The sequence below is a fragment of the Carettochelys insculpta genome, chromosome 15, assembly GCF_033958435.1.
Source record: "Carettochelys insculpta isolate YL-2023 chromosome 15, ASM3395843v1, whole genome shotgun sequence".
Taxonomy (NCBI): Eukaryota; Metazoa; Chordata; order Testudines; family Carettochelyidae; genus Carettochelys; species Carettochelys insculpta.
Window position 1 is genome coordinate 31,765,628 of NC_134151.1, and position 18,750 is coordinate 31,784,377.

General features: G+C 46.3%; 1 long non-coding RNA gene across 1 annotated transcript; it reads right to left on the bottom strand.

The window, feature by feature from the left end:
• Positions 1-6,199: 6,199 nt before the first annotated feature.
• Positions 6,200-16,807, bottom strand: LOC142021230 (uncharacterized). The gene is made up of 3 exons (XR_012647625.1): positions 16,745-16,807; positions 8,874-8,995; positions 6,200-6,447 (listed from the first exon to the last, which is right to left on the bottom strand). It is a non-coding gene; the product is annotated as an uncharacterized LOC142021230 (long non-coding RNA).
• Between the last annotated feature and the right edge of the window lie 1,943 nt (positions 16,808-18,750).

The window sequence follows — 18,750 nt, forward strand, 5'->3', positions numbered from 1 at the left end:
CGCCTTTCCCGCTGGATGACACCGGCCTACGCCAATCGGAACAGAGCCGTGCCCAGGCTCGTCGCTTCCTATTGGCCAGAAGACCTCCACCCCTCCCCCGGTCTGGGTCTCACTCACGTGGGCGGCGAAAGGCGACACGCGCCCCTTTCCCCCACCCCCGCGCCTGGCGAGGCTCCGCCCCCTTTGACGTGCAGCTCGGGAGGGGGCTGTCTCCGCTTGATCCGTGAACGGAGTCTTTGCACAGCGAGGGATGGTCCGACCTGCTTCTCCCGGCCCGGGGCCCTAGTGCACACGGGGCCGGGGGCAGCGCTGCTTTCCTGTCTGGGCAGTAAACCCGCTCCGCAGGGAGGTTGCCCAGTGGGAGAGTTGTGGGTAGGAGGATTGAACCTGCGACCCTAGGGGCTCGGGGCTGTAGAGCAGAGGCTTGTGCCTCTGGGGCTACAGGTGCATCTACACTGACTGGAAGGTTCATCGTCCAGGGTTCGATTTAGCTCACCACAGCTGTGTCTACACGTGCACGCTGCTTCGAAGTAGCGGCACTAACTTCGAAATAGCGCCCGTCGCGGCTACACGCGTCGGGCGCTATTTCAAAGTTAACTTCGACGTTAGGCGGCGAGACGTCGAAGTCGCTAGCCTCATGAGGGGATCGGAATAGTGCCCTACTTCGACGTTCAACGTCGAAGTAGGGACCGTGTAGACGATCCGCGTCCCGCAACGTCGAAATTGCCGGGTCCTCCATGGCGGCCATCAGCTGGGGGGTTGAGAGACGCTCTCTCTCCAGCCCCTGCGGGGCTCTATGGTCACCGTGGGCAGCAGCCCTTAGCCCAGGGCTTCTGGCTGCTGCTGCGGCAGCTGGGGATCCATGCTGCAGGCACAGGGTCTGCAACCAGTTGTCAGCTCTGTGGATCTTGTGTTGTTTAGTGCAACTGTGTCTGGAAGGGGCCCTTTAAGGGAGCGGCTTGCTGTTGAGTCTGCCCTGTGACCTTGTCTGCAGCTGTGCCTGGCACCCTTATTTCGATGTGTGCTACTTTGGCGTGTAGACGTACCCTCGCAGCGCGTATTTCGATGTGGTGCCGCGCAACATCGAAGTTGAACATCAACGTTGCCAGCCCTGGAGGACGTGTAGACGTTATTCATCGAAATAGCCTATTTCGATGTTGGCTTCGTGTGTAGACGTAGCCCACGGCTGTGTCTACACGTGCCCCAAACTTCGAAATGGCCATGCAAATGGCCATTTCGAAGTTTACTAATGAAGCGCTGAAATGCATATTCAGTGCTTCATTAGCATGCGGGCGGCAGCCGCGCTTCGAAATTGACGCTCCTTGCCGCCGCGCGGCACGTCCAGACTGGGCTCCTTTTCGAAAGGACGCCGCCTACTTCGAAGTCCCCTTATTCCCATGGGACTAAGGAAAAAAGAGTAATCTTTTTTAGGTTGTGCCACAACCACAAGGAGTAGAAACTTCTGGTAAAAAAGGGTATTTTCATGTACTCACCTGACATCAGGACCTGGAACTTTCAGAAAGCCCCTGAATAAGTCAAATATTCATGACAAAGCCAGGCAGTAAAAAATTCTGAACTGTTTTAATTTAATATGTTCAGATAATGAGTCTTCTTATAAAATCATTATTTACTATTTGCATTCTCCTGGGGCCTCCGGACAATAATCACAGACCAGGGCCCCACTGTACATGGAGCTCTAGAAACAGAACAAAACATGGGTCCCTGCCACAAAGGTTTTATGATTTTTGTAACACAAGAGGCAGAACAGGCATAGGGAGAGTCTACAGATAAAGGAGTAGAAGTAAACCATGAGACATTCGTCAACATGACAGACGGTGTCTGCACATCAGCAGCTGAAACATTGTCAAGTTTTGTAGGCATCACAGCATATACCATCTGCTCACAGACACTCATACATAAAAAAGGTTAAAATCCCTCTCAGAAATTACTTGTTGCAAACAATTCTCTCAGACCCACTTCTTGTTCCACAACAGTGTTCCCCGTGAGCTGAGCACCTGAGCAGCCACCCAGGAGAGATTCAGGTGCTGTCCAGCTGGCTGCATGTTTCTACTGGTTGTGCACATCCACAGATGCCTCAGCACCCACAGTAAAATGTATTTTTCATATGGATGGAAAAAAATTAGCGGGAACACTACCCAACACCCTACTCAACACTGTACAGAAGAGCAGTTCCACATAAACATATAGGGCTTGTCTACACTAGCTCCCTACTTCGAAAAGAGGATGGTAAGAAAGATGTTGGTAGATTATTAATGAAGTGCTCCGAAGTGTTCAATTTCGAAGTGCCAGCTCACGTGTAGCCACAGCTAACCTGCCGGTACTTTGAAGTGCCTGGCAGAGTTAGCCTTTAAAGGGACTTCGAAGTTGCCCAGGTACTTTGAAGTTCTGGCAGGTTAGCTGCAGCTACATGCAAGCCGGCACTTTGAAGTTGAACACTTCGGAGTTGCCACAGGGGAGAATTAGCTTAATGAAGTGCTGCATATGCAGCGCAGCACTTCATTAATAATCTTCCGACATCTTTCTTACCATCCTCCCTTCAAAGTAGGGAGCTAGTGTAGACACGCCCTCGTTGATCTTCCATTCAAGATCTTTGCTGTGCCCTCTGTATTTTATAACATTGGTGTGAATCATCATGATTAAACTACATTAAATCTGACTGTGTGGGATATACTTTCCCACTGGTGCAACTCTGCAGCCTGGCACCTCACTGCTGATCTCCGCATTTGTCTGTGCAGTAACATACAGATGAACATAAGCATGGATGGCAGAATAGGACCTTATGGCTACGTCTACACGTGAAGCCTACATCGAAGTAGCCTATTTCGATGTGGCGACATCGAAATAGGCTATTTCGATGAATAACGTCTACACGTCCTCCAGGGCTGGCAACGTCGATGTTCAATATCGACGTTGCACAGCACCACATCGAAATAGGCGCAATGAGGGAACGTCTACACGCCACAGTAGCACACATCGAAATAAGGGTGCCAGGCACAGCTGCAGACAGGGTCACAGGGTGGACTCAACAGCCAGCCGCTCCCTTAAAGGGCCCCTCCCAGACACACTTGCACTAAACAGCACAAGATCCACAGAGCCGACAACGAGTTGCAGACCCTGTGCATGCAGCATGAATCCCCCGCTGCAGCAGCAGCAGCCAGAAGCCCTCGGCTAAAGGCTGCTGCACACGGTGACCATAGAGCCCCACACGGGCTGGAGAGACAGCGTCTCTCAACCCCCCAGCTGATGGCCGCCATGGAGGACCCGACAATTTCGACGTTGCGGGACGCGGATCGTCTACACGGTCCCTACTTCGACGTTGAACGTCGAAGTAGGGCGCTATTCCGATCCCCTCATGAGGTTAGCGACTTCGACATCTCGCCGCCTAACATCGAAGTTAACTTCGAAATAGCGCCCGACGCGTGTAGCCGCGACGGGTGCTATTTCGAAGTTAGTGCTGCTACTTCGAAGTAGCGTGCACGTGTAGACACAGCCAATGAGATCTGTGCTTCAGTCAAAACCTACATATGCTCTGTGATGCTGTGGGATATTCACAAATAAGTATATGTTGTCAAATCAGGATGTATAGCTCTATTCATAAGATCATTTAGCATTCTTCAACAGGAGGAGGAAGAGGGAGCTGTGGAGCTATGGCCAAAACAGTATTGGATTTTTTCTGCCCTTTCTACTGAACATTAAATTAGAAAAGTTTATTTCAGCAGAAGCCTTAATCTTTGCTCATCTTTCCTGCTGCAAAGCAAGGAGATGCAATAATACATCAGGAAGCTGAGAGGAAAGGGGACAAGACCACATGATTGCTGTAACTGCTTTCTCTTTCTGACAGCTGGGGGAGAGTTATAATGACACCCAGTGATATCGACTTCTCTTTTCTGTTTTGGTGCCTTCTCACCTATTGAAGAAAAAAATCCCTTTCATCACATACAATTTAAAACTCTAATCCATGATATTCTCTTACCAACTTGGTATCATCAGTGTTCTAAACAGGAAACAAAATGAAACCCAAATTCCTATTCAAACCAGACAGACACTTTAGGATCCAAATTTTGCCCTGGCCAATTTGAATTGCAGCTGCAGTAATTATGGGTACAAATGTTTGTGTGTAAATACCCATGAATTTGTGTGTGGAAATGCAGGATTCTTTACATGCAAAGCAGGGTCCTGAACGCACAGATGGAGAAGGATGTGCCCACAAATATTCTTGCTGCAGACAACAAAGCTGGAAATTCGGTTCTTAATGATTGTAGTTCAAAAGCTTCCCCAGGCCCCGGACAGGATTTAAGGACTATCCTACAACAGAGAAGAGAGTTCTATTGCTGTGTACTAGATTAGCCAGACTATGAGGGAGGGGAGGAGTGGATAGGATGGTGTCCGGAGAGCAGCAGTTTGTGGACTGCGGAGAGGGATGACAATCTCTGAACGTGCAGGAAAAGACAACGTGGACCTTTGTTCTCTCCCATGCCCCCACTACCCTGCTCTCCTCGTATGTTGGGTGAACTAGCCACTATCAGCTTGCCCAAAGAATCACTCACTGCTGCTGCAGAGGCTTTTTCATGCCACCTCCTGTGCACTTTGCTATCATGATGGTGCCGTGGAAAGACACAGATCCTCACCCATCAGCCAGCTGAGGCTGCCTGAGTCTGTGCTGTGCAGCACCAGTAAATGAAAATAACATTTCCACACAGTGCTGTGCAATCAGAGGAGGTGAGGCAGAAGACCACCTCTGCCAGGGGAAGATACAATAGTTGCTGCTTCATTTAAAGTCAAGCAACAAGATGTATTCCTTTGCCAGGCCTGGGTGAACTTTATTCCTGAGGGTGTCTGGATCCCACTCATACCTTCTATTGCCAGTGGGCCAGACCCCAGCACAAGGCAGGCCTGGAACAAGTCTCTATTATTTTCATCACAAACTAGTGACACCTTGCAACAGTTGTGCTGGGTATGACAGGGTGAAAGGGGTGACACATATCAAACAGCTGTCTTGGTGGAATGGTCAACCCAACAGGTGACAGTCTCAGGGAGATCTCTGTGACCCATTCTGTAACACCAGGAACCACTGCTTAATTTGAACAGGCATCCCAGGGCTTCCCTGCTTTAAGAAGCCCTGAGTAAGTTTTATTGACCCCTGGGTGGCAGCACTATATAGTGAGAGTGAGGGGTCAGGATATCTGAGTTCTATACCTGGCTTTGCCACTGCCCCCACCACATAACCTTGGCACAGTCACTTCATCTGTCTGCACCTCAGTCCTCCCATCTTTCACAGTGGCTGATGGCATTTACTCTCATGAGAAGGATGTTGTGACCACTCATATTTCCAAAAGTGCTTTGAGATCCTCACATGGCAGGATCTATAGAAATGCAGGAGAGTGTATGCATGATGTCTGCATGTGCTGCTTTGCTGCATGTACTTAGGCCAATGAAGCAATAAAGTCCTCAGGCAGGAGCACATCAACATGTACATTCACATGGTTTTGGGTCAGTTGGGCTGCTACAGTAACTGGAAGCTAGATGTATGATACCAACGTCCTCCCTCCAGTGGCAGTGTAAGAAAAAGCCTCAACCTGAGACATTTTCAACTGCTGTGCACATAGAAAAGGGAGACTCCTGAGTCTGTTGGATATGGGCTGTTTCCCAAGGCATTGCACTTACAGCATTTTCTACTCTCCACTGTGTGAGCCTGAAGCATTCTGCAGCCTGTAAGAAGAAAAGTGGCTGTATGCTGCCAGGTAAGGACCAGGATTCCCCTGATGGTGCATAGCCTTTTTTTTTCTTTTAACCACCCAGCATGGTTGTTCCGCCTTTATCCCTTTCCTCCTGGTTACAGAGTCCTGATTCAGCAGAACAGGGTATCTAAAGAAGTGACTCAGCTCTGATTCTGTGATATCACGGGCTGTTATTTATTAGGCCTGTGCATGGGTTTAAGATACATCGAAATTCCACACCATGTGCTCAGATAACCCAGGGGTACCATCTAGAATTGCCTGAGAGCAGTGATGGGTTCAGAGAAAAGTACCATGCAGAGCCCAGCTTTGCCCAAAAATAACGGTGGGTCTGGAAAGCGGCACTAACCAGCCCTGACTGAGGACAGTGATGGGTGACAGAGCTGTGAGTTCCTTCCAGATGTGTCTGTAAAATGGGTCTGAAAGCAATCTTTTTATAATGCTGTCATTACCACTCAGGCCTGTCCCAGAGAATTCCCACTACGTGTAAGTTCAGACAAACACAGATATGCTGCTTGAGAACTCTGTTAGAGTTTGCTTTAAGGATATTTACTTTGTATATTTCAGCATATAATATTGACAGTTTGTATTTCAATGTTAGTTGTAAGATGTGTACTTAACTTTACTTCTTTGCTTCGTGTTGTTTTATTGCTGTCCTCCTCCCTTCTTTGTGGGATGACTGATGCCATTCCTGAATAGTAACAGAGAGGTAGCTGTGTTAGTCTGTATTCCAATAAAACAAAGAAGCAGAAATGTAGCACTTTAAAGACTAACAAAATAATTTATTCGGTGATGAGCTTTTGTGGGACAGACCCACTTCTTCAGATCAATTTCATTTCCAATGCCATTTCCAATGCCATTACTGTAAGCTCTTGGAGCTGGAAACCTGCCTAGTGAACAGTCTGCAAGGCACCAAGCACACTGGAGCAACTATGCAAAATAACAGATAACAAGGAATGATTTCCCAGGGCAGACTGACTTTCCTTGTCATGCCACTACAACAATTATGTGTGTGTATGTAATCCAATTTTTAATAATTTCAACAGATATTGATGCCTAATTTAAAGCTTTTTTTTTCTAGTGTTATCAATGTACATGTTCTCTTGTATAAATATATGAACGTTAAGGATTTTTCTAAAATATTTTTATAATTTTACATTTTCATAGTTGTGGGAAATTAGGAGAGGATGTGGCAGACAGTGATTATTTAACGATAATAGGTGTTGAAATTCCAGAATCTATAGCTTTTATAAATTTAAAACACAAATTGTCAATGTCCTATGTTAAAATATACAAGAAAATATCCTTAAAGCAAACTCTAATAAGATTCCCAAACACCATTTTTCTTACTTCGCCAGGCTGTGCATTTCTATTATCATCAGTGGAAATACATTTGTCAGTTTATGGATATATGGTAAAACTGGCATTTACCAATATTTATCCATAAAAATCTTTTCCCAACCCTACGTGTATAACACCAGGAATAATGTAGCGTGTCATGGTGTGGAACAAGTTAAAGTATTTATTTCCTATTACATTTTCCTCTAATGGGGGAATATTCATTATTATTATTCATTTGCATAGCAGTAGCATTTGAAGGTCTCAATCAATATTTAGGCCCTGTTGAGAGGAAGGATTTGGAGGTATGTGTTCAATTTCCTGATTTGCCATTGTCTTCCTGCCGGTCTCTGGGTAAATCAGTCTCTCTGTACTCCTGTTTCCTATTAAACATAAATGTATTAAAGACCATCACACGCTCAATTATTATGGTAACAGGACCCATACAAGTATCATAGGTAGATTAAATTAGACATTCTAAAGGCTGAACAACTTAAATCCAGTATTGTCTTGTTCGGCAACATCTGTGGTCAGGCAGGACCTTGGATGTTGTAGGACCGGAGAGTCTTGGGGCTGGACCTGCAGGAGCTGGGGCCCAAGCAGTGGCTGGCAGCCTGGCCCAGGCTAGAGCTGGAGATCCTGTCAGTTCTGCTGCATGGAGAGGGCAGGGCAGAGCCCCCACTGGAGCGTGGGCCTGTGGCTGGAGGCTCTGACTGGAGCATAGACCTGTGGCTGGAGCTCAGGGCAGGGGCCAGAGCCCCCGCATGCTGGAGTCCCATGGCAGCCCTGGGAAGCCCTGAGTCTCCAGGGAGCAGGAGGCTGGGGCTGCCTGGGGCAGAAGCCCTGGAGCTCCCCTGGTCTGGCAAATTCTGTCATTCGGGACCTGTCAGCTCCTAACCATGCTGGACCAGGGAAGTGCAAACTGTACAACATTCCAGTTCTCATTTTCAAGACCAGTATTTTAAAGTGATTGGGCTGAATTCATCAGACACCAGAGATGAATGGGGCAGAAAGAACAAATAAGATGTAGAAACAAATGCATACCTTCAGCGGTGAATTCCAGGGGAGAAAACCCCTCTCATTTCACATCTGCTTTTGCCCCTCTAGTGATTTTGGACTTGTCCACGTCAATCCCACCTAACCTGTTCAGAGACGGTGAATGACACCAGCTTGGAAGCCTTAGGCACTGTTTAATCTGGTGCATGGGCCCAAACAGACTATAATACTTTCAGGTGGGTGTCACTTGGTTTTGTGCGTTCACCTCCATGCCAAACACTGGGAATCACGGCTCAATAGCTGGCTTTAAGCTGACTGATTTTTGAATGCAAGTTAAATCATCTGCTCTGAATGCTTTTTTTGAAAAATGGATCAATGGCTTGCTAATGCAAGTTCAGGGCCGATCTCCCAGCTGATCAGCAGGTGGCTTTGTCATTGTTTATATGTCATTATGAGATGTCTGGGGGGATATTTACATATACATTTCTATTACAGCAGGGAACTAGCCAAATCCAATGCAGCACATCCCAGTCCAAGGAAGAATGCTGCTTAATTTATCTACTGCTTTGGATTGATCTAGCTCACTTACATAGGACATCTCAGGGCACAAAGGTTAAAAAAATATGACTAATCATCTCTTAAGTGTAAAGCAAAGCTCCATGTTGAACTTGGCTAATGGTATTATGGGTTGCGTTTGTGGGACACCCAGTCTATCACACGTGGGAGCAGTCGACATGAATCACAGACTGTGCACACACACACAGAGCTCTTCACACAACCTACCTCCATCCACAGCAACACAGCGTAGGGGGCAGTAGCAATGAGTCTCATCAGCATGGACCGCTCCTGGCTTCTGCCCAGAACCATATTCTTTCCTGCAGGTCTGCCATGTGGAGAGAAGGAAGCTGGAAAAGGAAGATTCTTGCTTCAGTCATGCTCTCAGACACAAGGAAGTAGCCTTGTAAAGAGACAGTGGAATTCACTCAATGCACAGAGTAAGATTAGCAGAAGGGGTCAGATCCTTGCATAGTGCAAACTTGGCTCAAACAGACCCTGTCCTTCCCTCACAGAGCTGGAACACCAAGAATCAGCTGTTTGCAGCACTCCAGCTCTGGGAAGAAGGGGAAGGAATGGGAACAGAGCACGAATCGGGCAATTCCCATGTGCCAAAAGTGCTGGGAGGGAGGGGTGTGGCAGGTAAGTGTGGGGCTCTGGCATGTGAAGGGCATGGGGGATGGGGGTCACACAGCAGGGTTGCACAGATGGAAGCTATATGGGCTAGGGGCTGCTGCAGCCCTCTGAGGTGGAGGAAGGCCACTCACACAGCCCACCCACTATTTGCAGTTGCCCATCCCTGCTCTAGCGAGACCATTCATCTGTGTGGCAGGGCAGGCAGCAGGGTCCTGTTAAGGGGAAGCGGCTTTCAGAGCCGGTGAGAGAGCCACCAGGGCATCTTTTGGTTTGCAGCGCTGTGTCCCAGGACTTTCTACTGTTGGGGCCAGGTCCTGCTGGCATGTGCTAAAAGAACCCAAGGAGTGAACCTGGCCCATTGACAGCAAGGCTCTCAGGATCCCCTAGATCACACAATTCAGCAAAACTGGACCCCTGCAATTCTGTGCACCTTTTTTTGGCTGAGTGATGGCGTCCCCAGCATTCTCCAGCCCTGCCTCACTCTCACACAGTCTCTGCCCTTGCAGTGAAATTTCTCTCTTTGGGTGGAGGGCTGCACTCTGCTCTCACTCTGGCTCATTTCATGCTCGATTAAATTATGCCTCTTGGGCCTGTATGTGGCCTCGCCCATCCCTCACTGCCTCAGAAAACCAGATGAACAGACATAGCCCTTTAAGAACAGATTTGCTTTGGCTGCTGGGAACATTTGAGTCCCTGCCTCTTGGGAATGGGAGTGGAAAGTTCCTACAGCACTCATGGAACTCTGCTGTGTGGTCACAATGAAGAGGGCCCATTTTTCTGTCCCTTAGGATCTTTTCATATGACAGCGCTGGCTCTGCTATAATCTCTTGTATCTCTCACCCTTATTTTATCCGGTTTTTGGTTTCTCTTTCTCTTCTTCTGCTCATTAATGTACTCCTTCGTGTGTGTCAATATGTATGTGTACACATACTACTGGGTAAGTTTTTATGTTATAGTAAGTAATTAATTAAATCTGTTATACAGAATTAGACATTCTGATGGCGGAGAGAATTCTGCTTTGTCTCCTCCCCTTGATGGTATTGGCATGAGGAGCACAAATAAAGTTTTGAAAATGACAAGAAAGGGGAAGTGCCAGTTATTATAGGTATCAGCAGGGGGAGGTACACAGCAGATTTAAGGAGCCATCTGGCTTACGGACTATCTAAACTAAGGCCCCTGATCCTGCAAACACATACTCTCAGGAGGAATTTTATGCATATGGATTTAGAGCCAATGGGACTATCTGCGTGGCTAAAGTAAGTCAGGGGTGTCTTTGAACATCCCATATGTGTAAGCTCCAGAGCCCTACCAGGGTAAGCAGTAGTTTCGTTCACTGTTTCCATACCCTCTACTGAAGGAAAAGTGTAATGACAGAAGGGATGTTCATTGCACGTATTTTCCAAATTGTGTGAATTAGGCAACATTGACTTTGGAACCTAGATATAACAGAGGGCAGAGATGATTTCCACATTAGCACATCTTGTTAATACTCCTGCAATCCCAGCTATCTGAGTCTATATGAAAATATACTTGGGACCTTTCCCAGGTTCTGATCCTTGGTTAGGTCCCAAAGGCATCTCCTACTAAGGGGCTGATTTTCAGTACCAAGCACCACTTAGCAGAGGAATGTTTTTCTTTCTTTCTTTAGAATGTGCATCTCAGGAGGGTCCAAGATTATAAACTGAAAACCAGAAACACTGTGTCTTTGTCATCAGGACAGTGCATTGAGGAAATAAAGAATAAGACGGACAAGGGAGAATTTGGCAGAAATCTGATGGCTTTAATCCAAAACCCATTAGGATTATCAGGTCCTCACTATAAACACATGCTCTCATGGTTGGAGTGAAGCCAGTTCCACAGAGACCAATAGGGAAGGGACTCTGCTTTGTCTTTTAAAACCAGCAAGATCAAGGGTGTAATCAGATGGGTTTCACTGTAATTTCAAAACTTTAGCATTAACTCTTTGTACCTATATATGAATTGGAGGTGGAACTCCTTAGATACTTTACCACAACCTTGGAACAACTCATGAAACAAAGGCATAGCAGCTCTAAGGTTATTTAAAAACACATTTTCCCTTTCTTGTTTCACTTTGCTTGAGGCTAAAACAAACACTAAATGTTCTATGTTTTTTTCAGGATTCCTGCTTCATCCAGGCGACTTCAATGAGATAGATAGATAGATAGATAGATAGATAGAATCACAGAATACTAGAACTGGACAGAACCTCAAGAGGTCAAGTTCAGTTGCTCACCCTCGCAGCAGGGAAATACCATCTATATTATCCATGTTAGATATTTCTCTAACCTGTTCTTCGCTATCTCCAGTGATGGAGAGTCTACGACCTCCCTAAACAATTTATTCCAGTGCTTAACCACCCTGACAGGAAATGTTTGCTAATGTGCAACCTAAACCTCCCTTGCTACAGTTTAAGCCATTGCTTCTTGTCCTCTCCTCAGAGGCCAAGGAGAACAATTTTTCTCCCTCCTCCTTGTAACACTCTTTTAGGTACTTAAAAGTTGTGATCATGTCCCCTCTCAGCCTTCTCTTTTCCAAACTAAACAAATCTTTACTCATAGGTCATATTTTTCAGACCTTTAATCATTTAATTGCTCTTCTCTGGATCCTATCCAATTTCTCCACCTCTTTCTTGAAATGTGGTGCCCAGAACTTGACAAGGTACTCCAATGAAGCCTAATCAGTGCAAATAGATAGATGCTATACCCATCTGGTAATATCGACATTTTGTTAACGGTATTAGCGCTCACTAATTTGAGATAATAGTATTTGCAGTGAAGACAGAGGTGTTTTAATATCCAGCTGACTGCCTTAAATTTGATTTTATCTCAGAGTGTAGACTCAGCCTCAGAATACCAGACGCTCTGGTACTTCCAGCCCCAGAGGTGACCCGCCCAAACTAGCATGCCTTTGCATGCATGGTACTTCTGAAGTTATGCTACATAGACGATGCCGTTTTGGAGATTTCACCACTCCTCCCTGCTGGTGCGATATAAATTCTGAATAAAACCTCTTCTGGGTGTGTCTCAGTACTGGCAAGGGACAAACCACCCAAAGAAGAGGACTGTCCAGCTTCAAATCACACGAGTGGCCTACCTAGTTCTGAACCTTTGCCTAGAGGGACCTCAACTGTGGTGCTCCCCAGGCAACCAGCTTTATTTTCATGTCATGGTTTATTATCTGCTTGAATTACATCCGCAGTCCCCCATGCAAATCTGCAAATGGAGTTTGTGCAAGGAACCCTGGGAAGGTGAGAATGGATCCCCCTGCCCAACCTGCAGCTAGGACATTGCAGACATTGTTCTGGGCTATGGTCAGGAACAGCTGCCACATCCTTTCCCTATTGGCTCAATGGAGAAGTCTCAGCTGCCGGATTCCCATAAGCCTGGAGCCTTTGGCCCCTTCTGTAGCCAGCCCCCCATGCTGGTCTATTTGGAGCAGGCATTGAGACCCATTCTGTCATGCAAGGCTTATAGACACCCCCTCCTCACTCTTCCTTGTTGGGCTTGTGTAGTACAGCCCTTACACAGGACAAAGAGAGAAAACAGTGGGACATTTGCCTCCTTTGTCGCAAAGGGGGGGAGAAGAGGAGGAGGAAGGAGGTGGGAGGCTGGAAAAATAGATAAAGCAAGAGGAGGTAGCAACCAGAGAGCAAGGCAAAGGAGAGAAAAAGGATGGGGAAGTAGAAGGGAGACAAGTTCTGGAGCTGCAGGACTCTGATTATTCATTTTTCCCTTGATGCTCCTGCCTGTAGTTAAATACACAGAAGCACATTTCATTCAGTTATAAAACCTCTGTCTGCCGTGGTCTCCTTCCTCCAAGAGCTCTTGTATAAACCATCACAGGTTGGCCTGCCAACGACTCTGACATGTTAACGAGTGAGATTCCCCACAGCAGCTCTTCATCTACAGCCTGGAATCCATGTGTGCATTCCGTCAGCAGCCCCCGTCCTTCCCAGCTTCGAAACTGAATTTATGGGGAACGCTAATTTCTTGCTGCTTTGTGTTTGTAAGTTTATTCCACGCTTTGCATACATTCTTCCTGATGTTTTACAGCAAAGATGTCTTGCATTATCAAAGCCACTTTGCACCGCTACCCTGCTAGTTGCTGGTTAATATTTCTTTGGCTCCAGAAGCTAATGACCAGCTGCCACCATCATGGAGGAATTAATGCAGCCCCAGTCTGCCAGAAGTGCTAGCTTTTGTGTAGGGCTTGGAGGATGGTGATGGCCCCTCCCTGCTTCTGCAACCTGCCCCCACCCCCAACCCCTGCACAGCAGCAGACCCCTAAGCATGCAGAGTTGCCTTAGTCAGGCAGGGGAGGGTGGATGTTGCCACAGAACTTTGACTTCCACATTGGCATGGGGATGGGATCTGCAATATCACTAACTGCTAACACTAATACAATTACTCATATAGGCCAGACTGGCCAATAGTCGTTTAAATTCTGTCAGAGTCACTTCTGTCATTTTGAACATATTCAACAGCCAGGGCATCACAGCTATGAAACAGAGCCTTCCAGTCATATCAGATCCCCAAACCTCTATTCTCTAGCCAGCAATGTGCTTTTTGTTATGTTAAATAACTGCATTAAAGTGTGCCACAAAATTCAGTCCTATCCTGCACACTTTGATGTCAAAGATGGATGTCTTGGGTCCACCGAAGACAGAGAAATAATTTGTTTACCTCCACACTGCTGCAAAATGTCCTTGAAAGCTTCTGTACTCACTGTTTCAGCCGGAGAGAGGAAAGAGATGTTCACAGGCCATGGAGAATTATGAGTGTGGACGGAATGTCATAACGTGCTGTGCTGATGCAAAATACAAAGTGCCAGATACAACTGTCAATATTTACATTACAGTTGCCTTCTGTGACTATTGTTGCTGTTAGGGACGGGCATGAACTAAATTAAAACACACAAACTTTTGGGAAGCTCAAATCTGGATCTCCATCCAGAGCCAAACTTTGCAACTCAGGGCAATATTTAGTTCATCCCAAGGTATTAATTAAGAATATCCATAAACTCTTTCCCATGTTTCCCTGTTAGAGCTAAGTATTTTGGCACTTTGGCACCAGGACCAAGAATAAAAGTTATACACGCATCCAAGCAATCCTCAGAAAGGAAACAAAGGAATTCACATTTAGCAAAGTGCAAAGATAATAGTCTCCTCTCTGCAAAGTAATTGAAGTAAGTATATTGTAATCATAAAATCTCCCAAAAGATCTTTGAAAGTGTTCCCTTCTGGAACTGTCACCATAACAACCAAGGTTTGTAAAGGAAGAAAAGTGACTTCAAAATGCGATGTTTGAGATTTTCAGCTCTAAAGTGAAGAGGTGCAAACCTCACCAAGGTGATCAAGGAGCATTAGAGAAAATGGGAACCTTTTCACATTAGAAGTTGCAATGTGCATTTGGAAAATCTTGGTAGCAGAGGGAGAAAACAAGGAGGAGGGACCATGATTATATGATGTGGTGGAGGATGGGATGGGTCTGCAGCGCAGGGAGTGGAGTTCTGAATAGTGGGTCAATTCTTGACTCTGCCACAAACTTCCTGTTGCTTGGGGAAATCCATCTCTTTGCCTCTTTATAAACTAGAAACTCTGAATTTGCTTCTGTCTCACAAGGGGGAGGGGAGGTTGAGAGATCAGTTCATTGACACTTGGGAGGCTCCTACACTGGTGTGATGGGAGCTAGCAGATTAGATGACCAGTCAGCTCTCTGTGAAGCAGCAGCAAGTGCTTGTCAGACCAGTGTGAGAACTGCTGCACTAAACAATACCATACACCAGTGGTTCTCATGCTGGGGGGTCCCCCCCTGCTTTAAGGGGTTTGCCAGGGCTGGCTTACACTCACTGGGGCCTAGGGCCAAAGCGTGAGCCCCACTATGTGGTGCTGAAGCCAAAGCCCAAGGACTTCAGACCTGGGCAAGGGAGCTCATATTACAGGATCTGCCCTCCCACCTGACCTAGAGTGATGGAGCTTGGGTGGACTGAAGCTTTGGTCTCCCCTGCCTGGGTCATGTAATAATTTTTGTTGTCAGCAGGAGGGTGCAGTGCAATGAAGTTTGAGAACCCCTGCCATATGCCAAAAGGCTACGCCAGCATCACCCTGTGGCTACGGTTACACTACAGCTATCCGTCGATAGAAGTCACTGTCTGGAGAATTTTCCTGACAAAACCTCTTTTGACAGATCGTGTATACACACAAAAGCCAATTAGGAGATTGCTCCGGGCTGTCAACAGAGCAGCTGGACTTCCTGGCTGCTCTCTCGACAAAACAGGCACCCGGAAGCACGGCAGACAGGGTTGTCCATTGTTGTGGATGTCCTGTCTGTTAAGAGAGGCCCTGGGGACATTTATACAGCTGTTTTGTTGAAAGAAATATATCGACAGCAGTGTTATGCCTCAACGTTTTGAGGCAGAATGCTGCTGGTGAAAGTGCTGGGTTTTGTTGACAAAACGCGTTTTGTGTATAAACTCTCCAGGAGTTTTGTTGACAACCCCCCCGTTTTGTCAGCAAAACTCTCCAGTGTAACCATAGCCTGTGGGTATAAACTGGATTAAGCCATATCAAGGGAAATGTAGTGCCTTCCAGGAGGAAGGCTTTGGTGACTGTATAACTAAGAACAAGGACATCACCAAGAAAGATGAATTGATCTTTATAAAGTTCCTCTGCACTTCTAAAGCAATTTCTGTCCCAAGAGCTCAGTTACAACAGCAAAACAAGGATGGGAGACGCAATCCCTGCCTCTTAGAGGTGGGCAAACTGAGGCATAAGAGATTGGCTTCTCCAAGGCCATGCAGTGAGGCTGTGTCAAAGCAGAGAACCATTACAGGAGACCTGGCATTGAGTCCAACTTAGCACTTTTGGTCTGTGCTGTTGGTTATGATGATCTCATTTTTCTTAATTTTTTCTGGCAAAGACACTCAGGATTAAATTCACTCTCATGCAGAGAGCCATCAGAAGGACTATGAAAATCCTCAAAATAGGGCTTATGTGAAACTTGTGTATTGCAAAGACCTTGTGCTGGTTCCTTTGCACTGGGGTGAATTTCACCCCAAAATTAGTGCTATTTTCCCCCATGGGAGTTTCATCATTCCAGTTTCAGATTTTTTACCCTGCAGCAGTTACACACTGGTATGAGAAGACCCAGCGAGCAGTAAGGGCTGCCAAAAGGGACAGGATTGTGAAAGCAGCACCTGGTGTATTCTCTGTTTCAGAGGTAAGTCAATGCCAGGGGAATAAACTCAAACTCTTTACATTTCACAAGTTTGCTTTATTGTTATTATTGCCCACTAAGGAGACACTTCCTTCTTCACTCTCCAGTGTGAAGCAGCAGTCAAGGGGGATTTGTAAGCTACAAATGTTGTTTGTTGTTTCTCTGGGAAGTGTCTCAAGCTAGCGTGGAACCCCTATTTAATAATATGGAATTGCAGGTTTGTATTACCTGAACAGTTGCTTGGAAAATGTCCCACAGTCCCCACGGTAATTAGCTTGCACTTGAAGCCCAGGCATATTAGCACATTCTATTTAATTAGCAACAGTGACTTTGCCTTTTTGTTGTTTGGAAGAGGTGGAGGAAGGAGAAACCTACAGGTCCCTCCTGCAAGGGTGTGCACATTCCAGAATTCCCTCCTGTTAGCTTGTGCACATTCCATTCCCTGGCTCCTCCCAGGAGCTTTTCCCCACTTAGACTTTGGTTACTGTTGAGCTAGTCTGTATGGAATGAGCTTGTGTACTATAAAGCTCTAAGATAGATGGATTCTAGGGCTCCCTCTTATATGGTCCTGTACATTCCAACACTCCAACCCAAAAGGGTATATATGTTCCTGGGCCCTCTCCTATAAGGCCATGCAGAATTTCAAAGCTCCCTCCCACAAGGCTGTGCTTGTTCCTGAGTTTTATTACAGCTGCTTCCTGAAAGGTCAATAGCGCTACATGGTTACCCCTCTTCTTCTGTCACTTTCCTTCTGGTCCCTGCTTGGGCACTCAGATTCTATTGCACTTCAGAATGAAGGCAGCAGTGGCTGGGGCAATAGGTGAGATGGACAGTTGAATTTGAGGAACTTTAATGGGGAGAAATCAAAGCTATGGAAGATCCCTTATCTCATCCCCTTGTTCCAATCCAGGATTTTTGCTCCAAAGGTTTAATATCTCTCTTGCAGGTCTTGTTTCTATGTAACACAGTCCTACAGGCTGATATGTAACCAACTGGTCAGGGGATGCCATGCCCACTCTGTGCCTAATCTACAAAGGAAATGAGTCCCTCAGAGCTCTTGGCTGGCAAGCCTGATTTAATTCAAGCTGTGGAGATCATGCTTTTAGCTCCAAAGGTTCCCATTTCAGTTCTTGGTGGTAGCCAAGATGCCCATCTCTCACTCTATTATCTGACAAACAGTAAAACAAGCCCATTTTAAGCACACTGCAGGACAGCTGCTGTATACTCTCAGTACTATTTCTGACCATCATGCCAGGGTTGGGCTCACATCCTGTCATGATTGTCCACCTCACTAAGGTTGACCCTCAGAGGCTCTTTGTCTCCCTTGTCAATGACCCACCAATAAATGACTCCAACATCTGGTTCAGGCAATGTTACACCTCCTACACTTCTGGGAGACCCAAACTGACTGTACATTTTACGCAGCAATTCCTGCTTGTTAACAATAGGATACAGTCATTTCGAGCTGACAACTCCGATACATGACATGAGTTTTATGGGGTGTTAGCCAACTATCTGGGAAACAGGAGCAGCATGAAAGGATGGACTACTAACTTACTGACATCCCCTTCAGCCCTGTCTTTGCATGAGCTAATTAAATTAATGCCTGCTGTAACTCCATTGACTTTACACCAGGAATGTATTTGGCCCCAAAAATTCCTAACACAAATTGGGCACTTTTGGTGGCAACCTTTGCAGACAGACCAAGGGTTGCGTTGATCCCAGTGAAGTTGGCACCCGAAGCTGGCTGCTCCAGAGTTGAGACAGCAAATCAGGGTGGGGTAGCAACCATTCTCTATACTCTTGCTCTGGAGCTAAGTGTAAGACTTCAGACTCTGTCAGTCCACCACCTGTCATCTGCATTACACAGAATTACCTCCATTTGAAATAAGACAGGTATTGAATTTTTATCAGGCAGTAATTGTGCTGCCTTTGATCTTGCACAGTTTGATATTTATATAGCGTTTATAGGAGACCTGTCAACCACCCTGTCCAGCTCTGGCTGCTTCTGCTGTCCTAACCCCCTGTTTAATCACAACACAGATTGCAGCCATGGAAGTAATGGACACATCACAAATTCTGCAATATGACTTTAACACAGTGTCCTCAAACAGGAGGATTGGAGCCAGAAAGTGGAACTCCTGATTTCAATACACATGGGTTTAAGGTGGCAACAAGAGTCATGAAAAAACACAGGGGAACTGCACAGATATATTATCTACTTTACTAGGAGC